The following is a 15,254-nucleotide window of genomic DNA, read 5'->3' on the forward strand; positions in this document are numbered from 1 at the left end:
TTCCGTATCACTAGGTAAAGCACCTTGTGAACGATTCCTAAGTTCAGTAGCAAGCTAGCCCACTTGATTCTCCAAATTCCTTAGAGTGGCGTCATTCTTCGCCATGTATGCCTTCAATAAATTCTCTAAGCTATTGGACGATTCAGGCTGAATTGGTTTTTGAACTTACTGTGAAAAACTAGGCAGCTGGGTTGGTCTATGTTGGGCGTAGTTGTTACTGCCTCCAGCCCTTTGGTTACTCCAGGAAAGATTGTGGTGATTTCACCACATGGGTTGTAAAAGTTGGATTGCATCCCTTTCCTACCTCGATTGTGGTTCTGATTACCTATGTAGTACATGGATTCTGGGTTTGACGGACATTCTTCAAACACATGTCCTTCCCCACAATAGACACAGGCTATATTCTCATATTGGTTAGGTGGTTGAGCTGCAAAACTGTTAGACCCATTAGTGGTAAGATTCTTTAATATTGAAGATATCGAAGATACCTGGGATGTAAGTGAAGTGAGAGCGTCCACTTCATGGATTCCAGCAACTCATCTTCCTGACGTTGCTCGATTGGTTGGCCACTGATAATTATTATTGGCGATCCTCTCGATGATTTCATAAGCCTCATTGTAAGACTTAGATAAGATAGACCGTTAGCAAAAGCATTTACTACCATCATTGTGTAAGCGTTGAGACCATTGTAAAATGTCTCAAGTTGGATGCAATGCAGAATTCTATGATGAGGGCACTTTCGTAATAACTCTTTGAATCTTTCCCATGCCTCATACAAGGACTCATCATCCATTTTTTGGAAAACAGTAATCTCATTTCTTAGCTTAGCAATCTTGCTAGGCGGGAAATACTTCACAAGAAATCTCTCTGCTAACTCTTGCCATGTAGAAATCGAGTTCGGTGGCAGTGAGTTTAACCAGGCTCGAGCTCTGTCCTTCAGCGAGTACGGGAATAGTTTTAATCGTAATGCATCTTTGGGTATTCCAGTTAGCTTGAAAGAGTTGCTCATCTCCATAAACAGTCTTAAATGAAGATGAGGATCTTCAGTAGGCATTCCACTAAACTAGCCTACTATCTGAAGCATCTGGAACATGACTGGCTTCAGCTCGAATTGTTGTGCCTCGATCTCGGGTCTTCTAATACCTGGATTAAGGTCATTAAAAACTGGCACGACATATTGTCGTAAAGCTCTATCCCTATCATCAGCAATAAGGATAGGATTTGAGCAAGGTTTGGTTCGTTTCCTTGATTGATATTCTCAAAATTCATCTCTTTAGTCCTTCTCTAGTTCGCTTGTCTTCTTCGTTGGCGAAAGGTTCGTTCTATTTCAGGGTCCACTGGGAGTAAGTCGATAATTCGGTCAATACTCATAAACACCTGAAGTAATCAGAGAAAAATTATTAAGTAAGGAAAATTGAACAGGAAAATAAAAGAATCAAAATGAAAAAATAAATTCACAAATAATGTTTTTTTTAAAATAGTCACCGACAACGGCGCCAAAAACTTGGAACGGTGGAAATGTGCAAGTGTACACAATCGTAACAAGTAATAAAGTGACAAGAAAATGTCGAGTTATCGTACCCACATGGACTGTAAAAAGCAATATTTATGAAATTAATTAAAACACTTTGGTGAGGTAAAAATAATTTTTGTGACATCCCAAAATTGACCATAGTCGGGATGTGGTTTCGGGACCACAAAACCGAGACACAAGAATAATTAATTATTATTTTCTATGTTTATTGTGCATGAACGTACATATGTGAAAATTTCGTGCCTTAATTTCGTCATTCGTAGGTGAAATTTATTAGAAAGGACTTATGTGAGGAAATTGAGAAATGTGCTAGGCTAATGTTAAAGTGGCCTATTGATACATATTAGAAAATGCTTGGACTTGCATGTCAAATTGCCAAATTTTCCTTATGGTGGTGGCCAAGTTAGATTGATGATGGGCAATATATTTGTTTGCCTTAGATATTATAATAAGAAATTGGATTATGGGAGATAAACTAAAATAAAGAAAGGAATTTAAAAGAAAGGGAATAAAATAAGAAAAAAAAAAAGTGTGGATGCCTCCCCCAAGTTGCCGTGAATGGAGCAAAGAAAGAAAAAAAGAGAGCTTCATTTCCTTTGGTTCTCTCTTGCGAATTGAAGAAAGAAAGGGGAGGGAGATTTGGTCAACTTTAAGCTCAAAACAAGGTTAGTAATTCATGTTAGATTTTGAAATTTCAGCTTAATGAAAGTTGATTACTAAGTTCTTTAACTAGCCCATGTTAAAATTTTGGATTTGGGTGGTGCATGAAGTATCTGACCATGGTAGATAGTGAAGGGAGTTGATTATTTTCTTTGTGTTAAATGAGTGATTGTGGATGGGTGAAGTGTGAGCTAGTTAAATATTCATATAGTTAGGTTGGATGATAGGAAGAAAAAATCAGCTTGTGTATGTACACTAAGGCCGAATATGAAGTTGGAGATTTGTGGGAAATGTATGTGTCTTGAAGTGTTGGAATGGAGAGGATGCTTTAATTGTGTTATGAACAATTATGTGTTAGAAATTGTGATTTTGGGTTGACTAGGATTTTCGGCCATAGTGGTCATTAAGGATTAAGGTTATGTTTCATGCTAAACTTGATAAATCTTGGTGTATGGGTGTTTGAACTAAACTAATGATCAAATAGTTGCATAAATACAAAGTAAGAAGAATCGGCTATTGTATGTAATATTATTGCGAATGTGAAAATACTATACTTGAGTAATGAATGTGATTGGATTATTGATAGTATGGTAATTGCATAAGGCTATTAGTCGAATAGCTAAGAACGTAAGGTAGTAAGATAAAAATTTTACTATGTCGTTCGTATGTCATAAGATCATTAAAATGTGGATACCAATATATGTACCAAAGCGGTTGAATGAGCTAATTTATTTGTTTAAGCTCAAGATCCTAAAGGAGAGCGTCCAACAAGGGAAATCGAAGATCATCGAGTAGCCGACTTGGAATTATTTACCGAACACAAGGTAAGTCATAAAGCACATATGTTTGGTATTGCTTAAATGATTGGAAAATCTATGCAATTGTGTTTAATGGAACGATATATATATGTATAAATGAAATTGTATGTGTATGGAATGAGGATAATTGTTGAATGTAATAGAAATAGTGGAATGTGTAGAAAGTTTGCTTTCGGCACTATGTGTCTTGAACAATACGTGTGTATGGTGACGAGATTGGCACTAAGTGTGCGTCTTTGGAAATATATGGCACTAAGTGTGCGTCTGGAAATATTTGGCGCTAAGTGTGCAAGCTGGAAAAATATGGCAATTGGGTGTGCGAGTTCGGAGGGTATGGCAATTTGTGTGTGCGAGCTTAAATTACGTGGCACTAAGTGTGCGAAATCGAGTGGTAAGCACTATGTGTGCGTACTCTATATATATGGAGGTGTGTCTCCATTGAATTGAGTATGGACAGCGGATCGGGTAAGTACCTCGAGCTCATGACGAATAGAGAATTCGTTCATGCTTGGGGATTGAAATTGGTAAGCCTTAAATCTATGTGATGATTGAAGTGTGTATGGTTGTGCTGGAAAATGAGTTAATGTGTAAAATGCTTGATTATCTTGTTGTGTAGAATATGAAATGTGGATGTATGAATTGGTACGAGATTGGACCGAAAGGTCCGAGGTATTATGGTATAAATTCGGTATGGACGAGTACCTAGCCTCATTTGTTGTACATGTAGTAGTAACTTTATCGATGGATTGATTAATGCTTATGACTTCTTGAGTTGTAAACTCACTCGGTGTTTTTCTTGTCACCCATTTAGGTCTCTCGGACTCGTATTGTTTGCGTGATCGGGACCGTGGTTGAAGTCATCACACCGCTGAAATCTTGTGGTATTGTTTTTGTTGTTGAAGAACATTTGGCATGTATAGGCTATTATATTTTGTCGAATTGTGGGTTGTAAACTTTAAGCCATGTGAAAATGGCCTATGTGGTCGTCGAGTGGGATGCTAGAACCTATAGCCACGAGTCTTAGAAACTCTAATTTTGATATGGTGCCCATAATTTGTGTCATGTATGATGGATGATTAAGGCCAAGGAAAGATTCATGAAATTGGCGAGTCTCTGCGATGAATGCTTGCGGACAGCAGCGGTGAGATGAGATTGAAAAATCACTAAAAATAGTAGAAGTAGAATTAAATAGTGAGTAAATTATGAAATTAAATAGTTCTCGTGAGACAGGGCCAGACGGTTTCTGGGACCCCTGTCGCGACTTTGAAAATTTTCCATAAATTATCCAGACAGAATTAGGAGTCATGCCTTATATGTACAGATTCCATTTTGAGTCTAGTTTCATTAGAAACAAACGGCACCAGTATTAAATCCCTGTACAGAGAGATATCCAAGTTGTAACGCACGAAGGTTAGAGCAGTCGATCCCTGTAATATGGGTGACTTTAACTAATAAACTGTACCAATTGGCCCAACCAAAAATTCTAAAAATAAATCCATGGATGGGTATATGAGTCTAGATTCAGGAAAATTTACGAAACCAGTTTCCGAGTTTTGAAACTCGAGATATGATTTTAAGGCGACGGTGACGCAGTTTTCCACCTGACCGGTAATGTCAAATTGGTTGGTATCTTGAGAGGATTTGGCGTTAACCCTCGTGTCCGAACACCGCGTCGGTCACGAGTTAGAAATGTTACAATTTTATTGGTATCGAGCTATGGTTTAGTCGGTTCTAGGACTACCATAGGCGTGTGAGTCTAGATATACATGCCAAATTGATAGTGCTTAATAATGTGATGACTTCGACGGTTGAAATTTTTGTTTTGATTAGCGATGGAACCCGGATAGAGACCCTTGGCGGATGACGTTGAAAGTGTAGCGGCTGCTCTGCGCAAGGGACACCGCTGTTGAGCCTCGGTCATCCGCGAATAATCAAAATGAAGGCGAAACAAGCCTTCTTCACTATGATGAATGAGTGGGTCGCATAATATGCCCGAACCAACCCGGCTGTCCAACCATTCCGAATTTAAATACTCCACCCAAGAGCCCGCAATGCCTCCAGTTATTGATCCTGTGAGGTGAGTAAACCACCGTGGACTTGATTAGGAAGCGGGCCGAGGAGTTCAAGGCCATAGTTCTTGATGATGCCGAAAAGGCCAAGTTCGCTCGATAACACCATTAGAGTGATGAACTGTCATGCACACCGATGAATGTCTTAAGTGTGCTATATCCTTGTTGTGAGACTCGACTTACTATTGGTGGAGGACTTTAATTTCCATAGTCCCAAATGAACGAGTTACAGGATTTCTTTCAATCCAATTCAAAGAAATACATTAGTCAACAGTTCATCGATCGAAGCGTAAGGAATTCTTGGAACTCAAGCAAGGCCGGATGATCAGATTCGAATCTGAACATGAGTTAAATAAGACTTAGTCGGTATGCCCGGAGTGTGTGGCTGATGAGGTTGCGATGTGCAAAAGATTTGAAGAAGGATTGAATGAAGAGTTAAAGTTACTAGTGGGAATTTTGGAGATAAAGGAGTTCGTGACACTAGTAGAACGAGCCTACAAGGCGGAAGAACTTGGGAAGGAGAAGAAGAAGGCTGAATTTGAAGCAAGAGATTACCGTAAAATATCGACGAGTAAAGCTCCGTTCTCGGCTGTAAAGAGGTTCGGGAGGACACCATGAAGTCGAGGACGATCATGAATTTCCATTAGAGCCCGACCATTGACGGACTCGAGCTACTTCAGTAGCTAGTGTGGGCAATAGTCGTCAAGAGAGACTGAATGCCCCAATGTGGAAGACGACACCTAGGTGAATGTTGGGGTAAGTCTGCATTAATAGGGCTGTTATGGATGCGGTTCAAGGACCACTTCATTAGAGATTGCACGGAGCTAGATGAGAGGAATAAGACGCAAGGTGCAAGACCTAGCGAACGACGCAATTGGAGGTAGGCCCCGAGAATCTCTGGAGGTAGGGGTGGTAATCGAGAGGAGCCTCTAATCTGGCCGTCCGATCCGAGACCCGTGCTCTGCTAGAGCATATGCCATCCGCGCACGAGAGGAGGCATCCTCCCCGACGTTATCACCGGTACTTTTACTCTCTTTGATACTATTGTGATTGCATTGATTGACCCCGCTCTACTCACTCATATGTATGTGAAACCTTAGCATCCAAAGAAGACTCTACCGTTGAGTCTCTGAGTTCGTAATTCAGTGTCAAACCCTTTGGGTCAATACGTGCTTGTTGATAAAGTGTGCAAGAGATGCCCCTAATAATTCGAGAATCTCGCTTTCCGGCCGATCGATGCTTCTACCATTTAATGAATTCGATGTTATTCTTGGTATGGATTGGTGACCGTACATGATGCGATGGTGGATCGCAAAGGAAAACCATTGATTTGAGGAGTGCAAATAATGAGGTAGTCCGAGTCGAGTCTCTCGATTTAAAAGGAGCGCCACGATAATATCTTCTATGACCGCTCGGGTATGTGAAAAGGGTGTGAAACATACCTTGCGTATGTGTTTGGAAGTAAAGAGACGGAAAGGAAACTCGAATCGGTACCAGTGGTTTGTGAGTATTCGGATGTTTTCACGAGGAGTTACTGGATTGCCACCGGTTCGAGAAGTGGAATTCGCATCGAAGTTGTACCGTACTACGCCGATTTCAATAGCCCGTAACGTATGGCATTAACGGAATTAAAGGAATTGAAGGTTCAATTGCAAGAATTGACGGATAGAGGTTTCGCTCGACCGAGTTTTTCTCCATGGGCGCTTTTGTATTGTTTGTGAAGAAGAAGGACGGAACCATGAGGTTGTGCATCGACTATCGTCAACTCAATAAAGTGACGATAAAGAATAAATATCCATTGCCACGAATTGACGATTTGTTTGATCAATTAAAGGGAGCCTCGGTGTTTTCAAAGATAGATTTGAGGTCGGGTACTATCGGTTGAGGGTCCGAGAATCGGACATACCAAAACCGCTTTTAGAGCGAGGTACGGTCACTACGAATTCTTGGTGATGCCGTTTGGGCTCACTAATGCCCTGCGGTGTGTATGGATTTAATGAATAGAATTTTCAGGCCATACTTGGATCGGTTCGTAGTTGTATTTATCGATGACATTTTGGTCTATTCGAAAGATGAAACCGAACATCTTGAACACCGAGGCTAGTGTTGCAAATCTTACGAGATAAGCGGTTATACATAAAGTTCAATAAATGTGAATTTTGGTTGAAAGAGGTTAGCTTTTTGGGGCACGTGGTGTCCGCGATCGGTGTCGGGTGGACTGAACAAAATTTCGACCATAGTCAATTGGAAACCTCCAAGGAATGTTACCGGTTAGGAGCTTTTGGGGCTTGCTTACTTACCGACGGTTTGTGAAAGGATTCTCGATGATAGCCACACCCATGACAAAACCGCTTGAAAGATGTCAAATTTGAATGGACGGAAAAGTGTCGAAAAAGTTTCGACCAATTGAAAACCCATTTGACGAAAGCTCGGTTCTAGTACAACCGAATCGGCAAAGAGTTTGTCATCTATAGTGATGCCTCCTACATGGGTTAGGTTGCGTATTGATGCAAGAAGGTCGAGTTGTGGCCTATCGTCGAGACAATTAAAGCCACATGAGAAAAATTATCCAACCCATGATCTCGAATTGGTCGCCATCGTGTTCGCCTTGAAGATATGGCGACATTACTTATTTGGTGAGAAGTGCCATGTGTATTCGGATCACAAAAGTCTCAAATATTTGATGACTCGGAGAGACTTAAATCTGCGACAAAGACGATGGCTCGAGTTGTTAAAAGATTATGAACTCGTCATTAATTATCACCGGAAAGGCTAATGTGGTTGCGGATGCCTTAAGTCGAAATCACTATTTACTTTACTGACGATGAATGTACACTTGTCTATTCTACCCGACAATGTGTTAGTAGCGAATTAAAGGCCAAACCATTGTTGGCTCATCAAATTCGGGAAGCTCGAGAAAGTTGATGAGGAGTTGCTTGCAAAAGCGAAATGAGTGCGTTACGAACAAGGAATCGAGTTTCAAATTGATGATGACGATTGTTTGAGGTTCGAAGTCGTCTGTGTGTTCCAAAGAATTGAACTTATTTCGATAATTCTAAATGAAGCCCATTGTAGTCGAATGTCAATCCACCCGGTAGTACTAAAATGTACAATGACCAAAACGCCAATTTTGGTGGCCGGTATGAAACGAGACATTTACGAATTTGTTTCAAGGTGTCGATATGTCAACAAGTGAAAGCGAACATCAAGTGCCATCGGATTACTTGACCTATCATGATACCCGAATGGAAATGGGATCGAGTCACAATGGACTTTGTATCCGGACCGCCATTGTCGATGAGTAAGAAGGATGCGATTTGGGTCGTTGTCGATAGACCGACTAAGTCGGCTCACTTTATCCCGTCGTCGGGATTTTCAATGGACAAACTAGCGAATTGTACGTTTCCCAGTTGTGAGATTACAGGGGTGCCTATTTCTATCATGTCGGATAGAGACCCAAGATTTACGTCGCGATTTTGGAAGAAATTGCAAGATGCTTTGGGTACCAAGCTGCATTTTAGCACCGCTTTTCATCCCCAAACCGATGGTCAATCCGAGCGGATAATTCAAATACTCGAGGATATGTTGAGATGTTGCATCCTTGAGTTTAGTGGTTCATGGAACGGTATTTACCTTTGATTGAATTCGCCTACAACAATAGCTTTCAATCAAGTATTAAGATGGCGCCTTACGAGGCTTTATACGGTCGTAAATGCCGTACCCATTATTCGGGTGAACTTAGTGAAGGTAAATTCTTGAGGTTGATTTGGTTAAGGATGCCGAGCAAAAGTTCGAGTAATTCGTGAAAGTTTGAAAGTCGCCGGATCGCCAAAAGTCGTATGCGGTTTGAAAAGAAAAGATGTTGAATATCAAGTTGGAGACAAGGTCTTTCTCAAAGTTTCACCTTGGAAGAAGGTGCTTAGATTTGGTCGTAAGGGCAAATTGAGTCCGAGGTTCATCGGGCCATATGAAGTATCCGAACGAGTTGGGCGATCGCATATCGATTAATTTTGCCCCGAGCTCGAAAGGATTCTAGCGTTTTCATGTCTCGATGCTTGACGATATAGGTCTGATCCATCGCACGTAATTGCTCCATCCGAGATTGAGATTCACCCTAATTTGAGCTATGAAGAGGAACCGTTCGCATTATGATGCGTGAAGTAAAAGAGTTGCAATAAGAAAATCCGTTAGTGAAGGTGTTGTGGCATAAACACGGAATTGAAGAAGCCACTTGGGAACTTGAGGACTCTATGAAAGAGCGATACCGAGCCTATTTACGGTAAGATTTTCGGGACGAAAATTTCTTAAGTGGGGAGAGTTGTGACATCCCAAAATTGACCATAGTCGGGATGTGGTTTCGGGACCACAAAACCAAGACACAAGAATAATTAATTATTATTTTCTATGTTTATTGTGCATGAGCGTACATATGTGAAAATTTCGTGCCTTAATTTACGTCATTCGTAGGTGAAATTTATTAGAAAGGACTTATGTGAGGAAATTGAGAAATGTGCTAGGCTAATGTTAAAGTGGCCTATTGATACATATTAGAAAATGCTTGGACTTGCATGTCAAATTGCCAAATTTTCCTTATGGTGGCGGCCAAGTTAGATTGATGATGGGCAATATATTTGTTTGCCTTAGATATTATAATAAGAAATTGGATTATGGGAGACAAATTAAAATAAAGAAAGGAATTTAAAAGAAAGGGAATAAAATAAGAAAAAAAAAAAAGTGTGGATGCCTCCCCCAAGTTGCCGTGAATGGAGCAAAGAAAGAAAAAAAGAGCTTCATTTCCTTTGGTTCTCTCTTAGCGAATTGAAGAAAGAAAGGGGAGGGAGATTTGGTCAACTTTAAGCTCAAAACAAGGTTAGTAATTCATGTTAGATTTTGAAATTTCAGCTTAATGAAAGTTGATTACTAAGTTCTTTAACTAGCCCATGTTAAAATTTTGGATTTGGGTGGTGCATGAAGTATCTGACCATGGTAGATAGTGAAGGGAGTTGATTATTTTCTTTGTGTTAAATGAGTGATTGTGGATGGGTGAAGTGTGAGCTAGTTAAATATTCATATAGTTAGGTTGGATGATAGGAAGAAAAAAATCAGCTTGTGTATGTACACTAAGGCCGAATATGAAGTTGGAGATTTGTGGGAAATGTATGTGTCTTGAAGTGTTGGAATGGAGAGGATGCTTTAATTGTGTTATGAACAATTATGTGTTAGAAATTGTGATTTTGGGTTGACTAGGATTTTCGGCCATAGTGGTCATTGAGGATTAAGGTTATGTTTCATGCTAAACTTGATAAATCTTGGTGTATGGGTGTTTGAACTAAACTAATGATCAAATAGTTGCATAAATACAAAGTAAGAAGAATCGGCTATTGTATGTAATATTATTGCGAATGTGAAAATACTATACTTGAGTAATGAATGTGATTGGATTATTGATAGTATGGTAATTGCATAAGGCTATTAGCGAATAGCTAAGAACGTAAGGTAGTAAGATAAAATTTTACTATGTCGTTCGTATGTCATAAGATCATTAAAATGTGGATACCAATATATGTACCAAAGCGGTTGAATGAGCTAATTTATTTGTTTAAGCTCAAGATCCTAAAGGAGGCGTCCAACAAGGGAAATCGAAGATCATCGAGTAGCCGACTTGGAATTATTTACGAACACAAGGTAAGTCATAAAGCACATATGTTTGATATTGCTTAAATGATTGGAAAATCTATGCAATTGTGTTTAATGGAATGATATATATATATAAATGAAATTGTATGTGTATGGAATGAGGATAATTGTTGAATGTAATAGAAATAGTGGAATGTGTAGAAAGTTTGCTTTCGGCACTATGTGTCTTGAACAATACGTGTGTATGGTGACGAGATTGGCACTAAGTGTGCGTGCTGGAAATATATGGCACTAAGTGTGCGTGCTGGAAATATTTGGCACTAAGTGTGCAAGCTGGAAAAATACTGACCTTGGGTGTGCGAGTTCGGAGGGTATGGCAATGTGTGTGCGAGCTTAAATTACGTGGCACTAAGTGTGCGAAATCGAGTGGTAAGCACTATGTGTGCGTACTCTATATATATGGAGGTGTGTCTCCATTGAATTGAGTATGGACAGCGGATCGGGTAAGTACCTCGAGCTCATGACGAATAGAGAATTCGTTCATGCTTGGGGATTGAAATTGGTAAGCCTTAAATCTATGTGATGATTGAAGTGTGTATGGTTGTGCTGGAAAATGAGTTAATGTGTAAAATGCTTGATTATCTTGTTGTGTAGAATATGAAATGTGGATGTATGAATTGGTGCGAGATTGGACCGAAAGGTCCGAGGTATTATGGTATAAATTCGGTATGGACGAGTACCTAGCCTCATTTGTTGTACATGTAGTAGTAACTTTATCGGTGGATTGATTAATGCTTATGACTTACTGAGTTGTAAACTCACTCGGTGTTTTCTTGTCACCCATTTTAGGTCTCTCGGACTCGTATTGTTTGCGTGATCGGGACCGTCGTTGAAGTCATCACACCGGCTGAAATCTTGTGGTATTGTTTTTGTTGTTGAAGAACATTTGGCATGTATAGGCTATTATATTTTGTCGAATTGTGGGTTGTAAACTTTAAGCCATGTGAAAATGGCCTATGTGGTCGTCGAGTGGGATGCTAGAACCTATAGCCACGAGTCTTAGAAACTCTAATTTTGATATGGTGCCCATAATTTGTGTCATGTATGATGGATGATTAAGGCCAAGGAAAGATTCATGAAATTGGCAGAGTCTACTGCAGTAACTGTTGCGGACAGCAGCAGTGAGATGAGATTGAAAAATCACTAAAAATAGTAGAAGTAGAATTAAATAGTGAGTAAATTATGAAATTGAACCTTGACGAATCTATTTTTATATGGACGAAACGAAACGACCATATAAGCAGTATATTGAGAGATATTAAAGCTCTCGTGAGACAGGGCCAGACGGTTTCTGGGACCCCTGTCGCGACTTTGAAAATTTGCCATAAATTATCCAGAAAGAATTAGGAGTCATGCCTTATATGTACAGATTTCATTTTGAGTCTAGTTTCATTAGAAACAAACGGTACCAGTATTAAAGCCCTGTACAGAGAGATATCCAAGTTGTAACGCACGAAGGTTAGAGCAGTCGATCCCTGTAATATGGGTGACTTTAACTAATAAACTGTACCAATTTGCCCAACCAAAAATTCTAAAAATAAATCCATGGATGGGTATATGAGTCTAAATTCAGGGAAAATTTACAAAACCAGTTTCCGAGTTTTGAAACTCGAGATATGATTTTTAAGGCGACGGTGACGCAGTTTTCCAGCCTGACTGGTAATGTCAAATTGGTTGGTATCTTGAGAGGATTTGGCCGTTAACCCCTCGTGTCCGACACCGGCGTCGGTCACAAGTTAGGGGTGTTACAATTTTGGTTTGAAAAGAGTGATTTATAAACTATGATTTTAAAACTAAGCAAACAATTTAAATAAAATAAAATAGTTCTAGTGCACGATTTCAATTAAGATTTAATCATGATGATATAATTGTGTTGGATTGATTATACCTTTTTAACTTAGAAATATTAAATTCGTGCTTATGCTGTTATGAATAAATTCACGGCAACCCAGTAATTTGCTAACTTATGAACATATTTACTAATTAAAATTCCATTTATCTCTTGAACATATCCCTATGCCAATTCAACCGACTAAATAGATTTAATAAAGTAAACACGCTATCGCACATACATACTTATTGAATTAAATTATCTCTCGCATATTCCTATGTCGATTCAACCGATTAATTCAACTTAATAAACATGTAAAAGATTATGTGAAGTAACAAAGTAGCCATACCTTGAAACAATTTAATCACAACAATCTTGCAAGTTATGCAAGGCATATGTATCGCCAAATACAATGCTAATTTAATTTTCAGTTACCTTAGAAGAATTAAACATGCATTGATTAAGTACTGAGTCCATTAATTGCAATTTCAATCCGTTTAAACAATTAATTCTTTAGTTATCTAAACAATTATAATGCCAGATAACCTATGCATGATTTTACTTAATCAAGCATTTCACTGAGGCCTATAACAGCATAAACACTATTTTAATAATTCAAGTAGGCAAAATATAATCAACCCAACACGAATTAAATTCAAGCTAAATTGATTAAAATAACCATTTCAACAACAATATTTTTCATAGATATGTTCATCATAAAAACAACATAAATTAAAAAGAAAGGGAATAGAAAGCAAATCCAGTGTTTCTCTGCAGCTTGACTGTTGCTCTGTTCTTAGTCTCGTTGTCTTGCCGAGCAAGGCTTATATGAATCCTTGGTTGCTGCCCGATATGGCTGAAGAACCCCTCTTTCTAAAGAGAGAAAATTGGCACAAGAGGAAGGTAAAATGGGACAGAAAAATGGAGAGGAAACTTTGAGAGAAGTGAAGAGAGGATGAGAGAATGTTGTGTAATAAGGGATGTTGAGGGATGCTTTGAAATGGGCAGAATAGGGTGGCTTTTATAGCTGAAGAGGGCTGCTAAAAATAGAAAATTCAGCAGCCAAGAGATCCCTCCCATGGCCGGCCACACACATGGCAAGGTTGATGCTTTCAACCTTGCTAAAAATAGGCTGGGGCAAATCTACAAAGCCTAAAATAAAGGTGAGGTTTGAACGTAATTTGGAGGTTTTTCAAGGGCCTTTTTGCAAGCATATTTTATCAGCTAATTTTCTGATTTGGGTTAGCCAATGGATGGTTCTAGGCAGCCCAATTAGTGGCTGGTTCGACTCACTTCATTCGGTTCAACCAGTGCGGTTCACTAGGCCCTTTCTTCATAATTAATTAAAATTAATTCATTTAACCTAAATTAAATAGGAAATAAATTAAAATTAATTTAATTATGAATTAATGCACATTTCTGGACCATCTTGGGCTGGAAATTAATTGGCCTCGATACTTCAAATTGCTCTCAGTTTTGTTCTTCTCGCAGTGTTCACCGGGCCCTTTTTCTCCAATTGTGTAATTCTGTCAAAAATAACCAAATTTAATCAAAATTAACTATAAAATTAATTAAAATTCATAATTTTCATAATTTTAACATAATTTAATTATTTTATAATATTTAATTATTTTTTGACAAGAATTTAACCAAATTTGCATGAATTTAAGTAGAATTGGGTATGTAAAAGTATATAAATTTTTGTGTTTCCAGCGACCCTTTCTAGAATCCTCAACATTGTTTGGGGCAAAGCGTTGTTCCCAGCAGCTCGATTTTGAGACCCTGTCTCAGCCATATTGAAGCTGGTGCCTCTCTAACATCCTTATTAGGCTGGTGTCCAGAAGACGAAGATCCAACCCGAGCACCTCCATGGCTTCTGTCGCGGCCTCTACCACGAGTACCTCTAGTGCTCATTATCATATGCGCTTAGTCTATATTAACAGTTTTATGCCAGTCAAATTATTTTTCTAATGTTTATTATAGATATTTTATGAATAATATTATTTCAGAGTTTATTTTTGCAGTTCACAATCTTACTACAGTTTGTAGTCTATTCTAATTAGAGAATTTCTGTACCGTTTTACTACCTAATGTAGTTCTAGAAATAACATTTCAATATTATTCTTTCAGAACAAACAAACAATCAGAAGACTTATAGGATCGGTGTGGAGGCTCAATGTACCGCTCATTCAGAAAAACATTTCCAAATAATCATTTTTAAATAAAAAATAATGTTGTTGAAATTTCCACGTGTTTGTAAAACCCCAAATCTACAGCTAAGTTTTGCAACCTGGCTCTAATACCACTAAATGTAACACCCCAAATCCGGCCTAGACGTTATGGGCGAATCTGTGATGTCACATTGGAGTGTTTTTCCAAAACACAAATTTGGTGAAAAATTCGTTCCTGAATAAAAACATTTTTAGGTTATTAACAAAAGTTAGAAAATCCGATTCATTAAGAAAACTCAAGCTGTTTTAGCAAAATATTAGTTATGTTAGTTTGTTATTAAACTTTAAAATAGTGTTTATTGCGGAAGCTTTTAAAATGTGTTGCGTAAAAGTGGTGTTTTCAAAAAACACTTATCTATATTTTCTTGGAAATCCGAGACCTACTACTACCAGATTAAAATTCAAGAAACCAAA

General features: G+C 38.6%; 1 non-coding gene across 1 annotated transcript; it reads left to right on the plus strand.

Annotated features, from left to right (window-relative positions):
* The first annotated feature begins 719 nt into the window (after window positions 1–719).
* LOC128280071 (small nucleolar RNA R71) lies at window positions 720–826 on the plus strand. Its single transcript, XR_008270252.1, has one exon. It is a non-coding gene; the product is annotated as a small nucleolar RNA R71 (small nucleolar RNA).
* Window positions 827–15,254: the final 14,428 nt, after the last annotated feature.

Source organism: Gossypium arboreum, chromosome 8 (assembly GCF_025698485.1).
Source record: "Gossypium arboreum isolate Shixiya-1 chromosome 8, ASM2569848v2, whole genome shotgun sequence".
NCBI lineage: Eukaryota > Viridiplantae > Streptophyta > Magnoliopsida > Malvales > Malvaceae > Gossypium > Gossypium arboreum.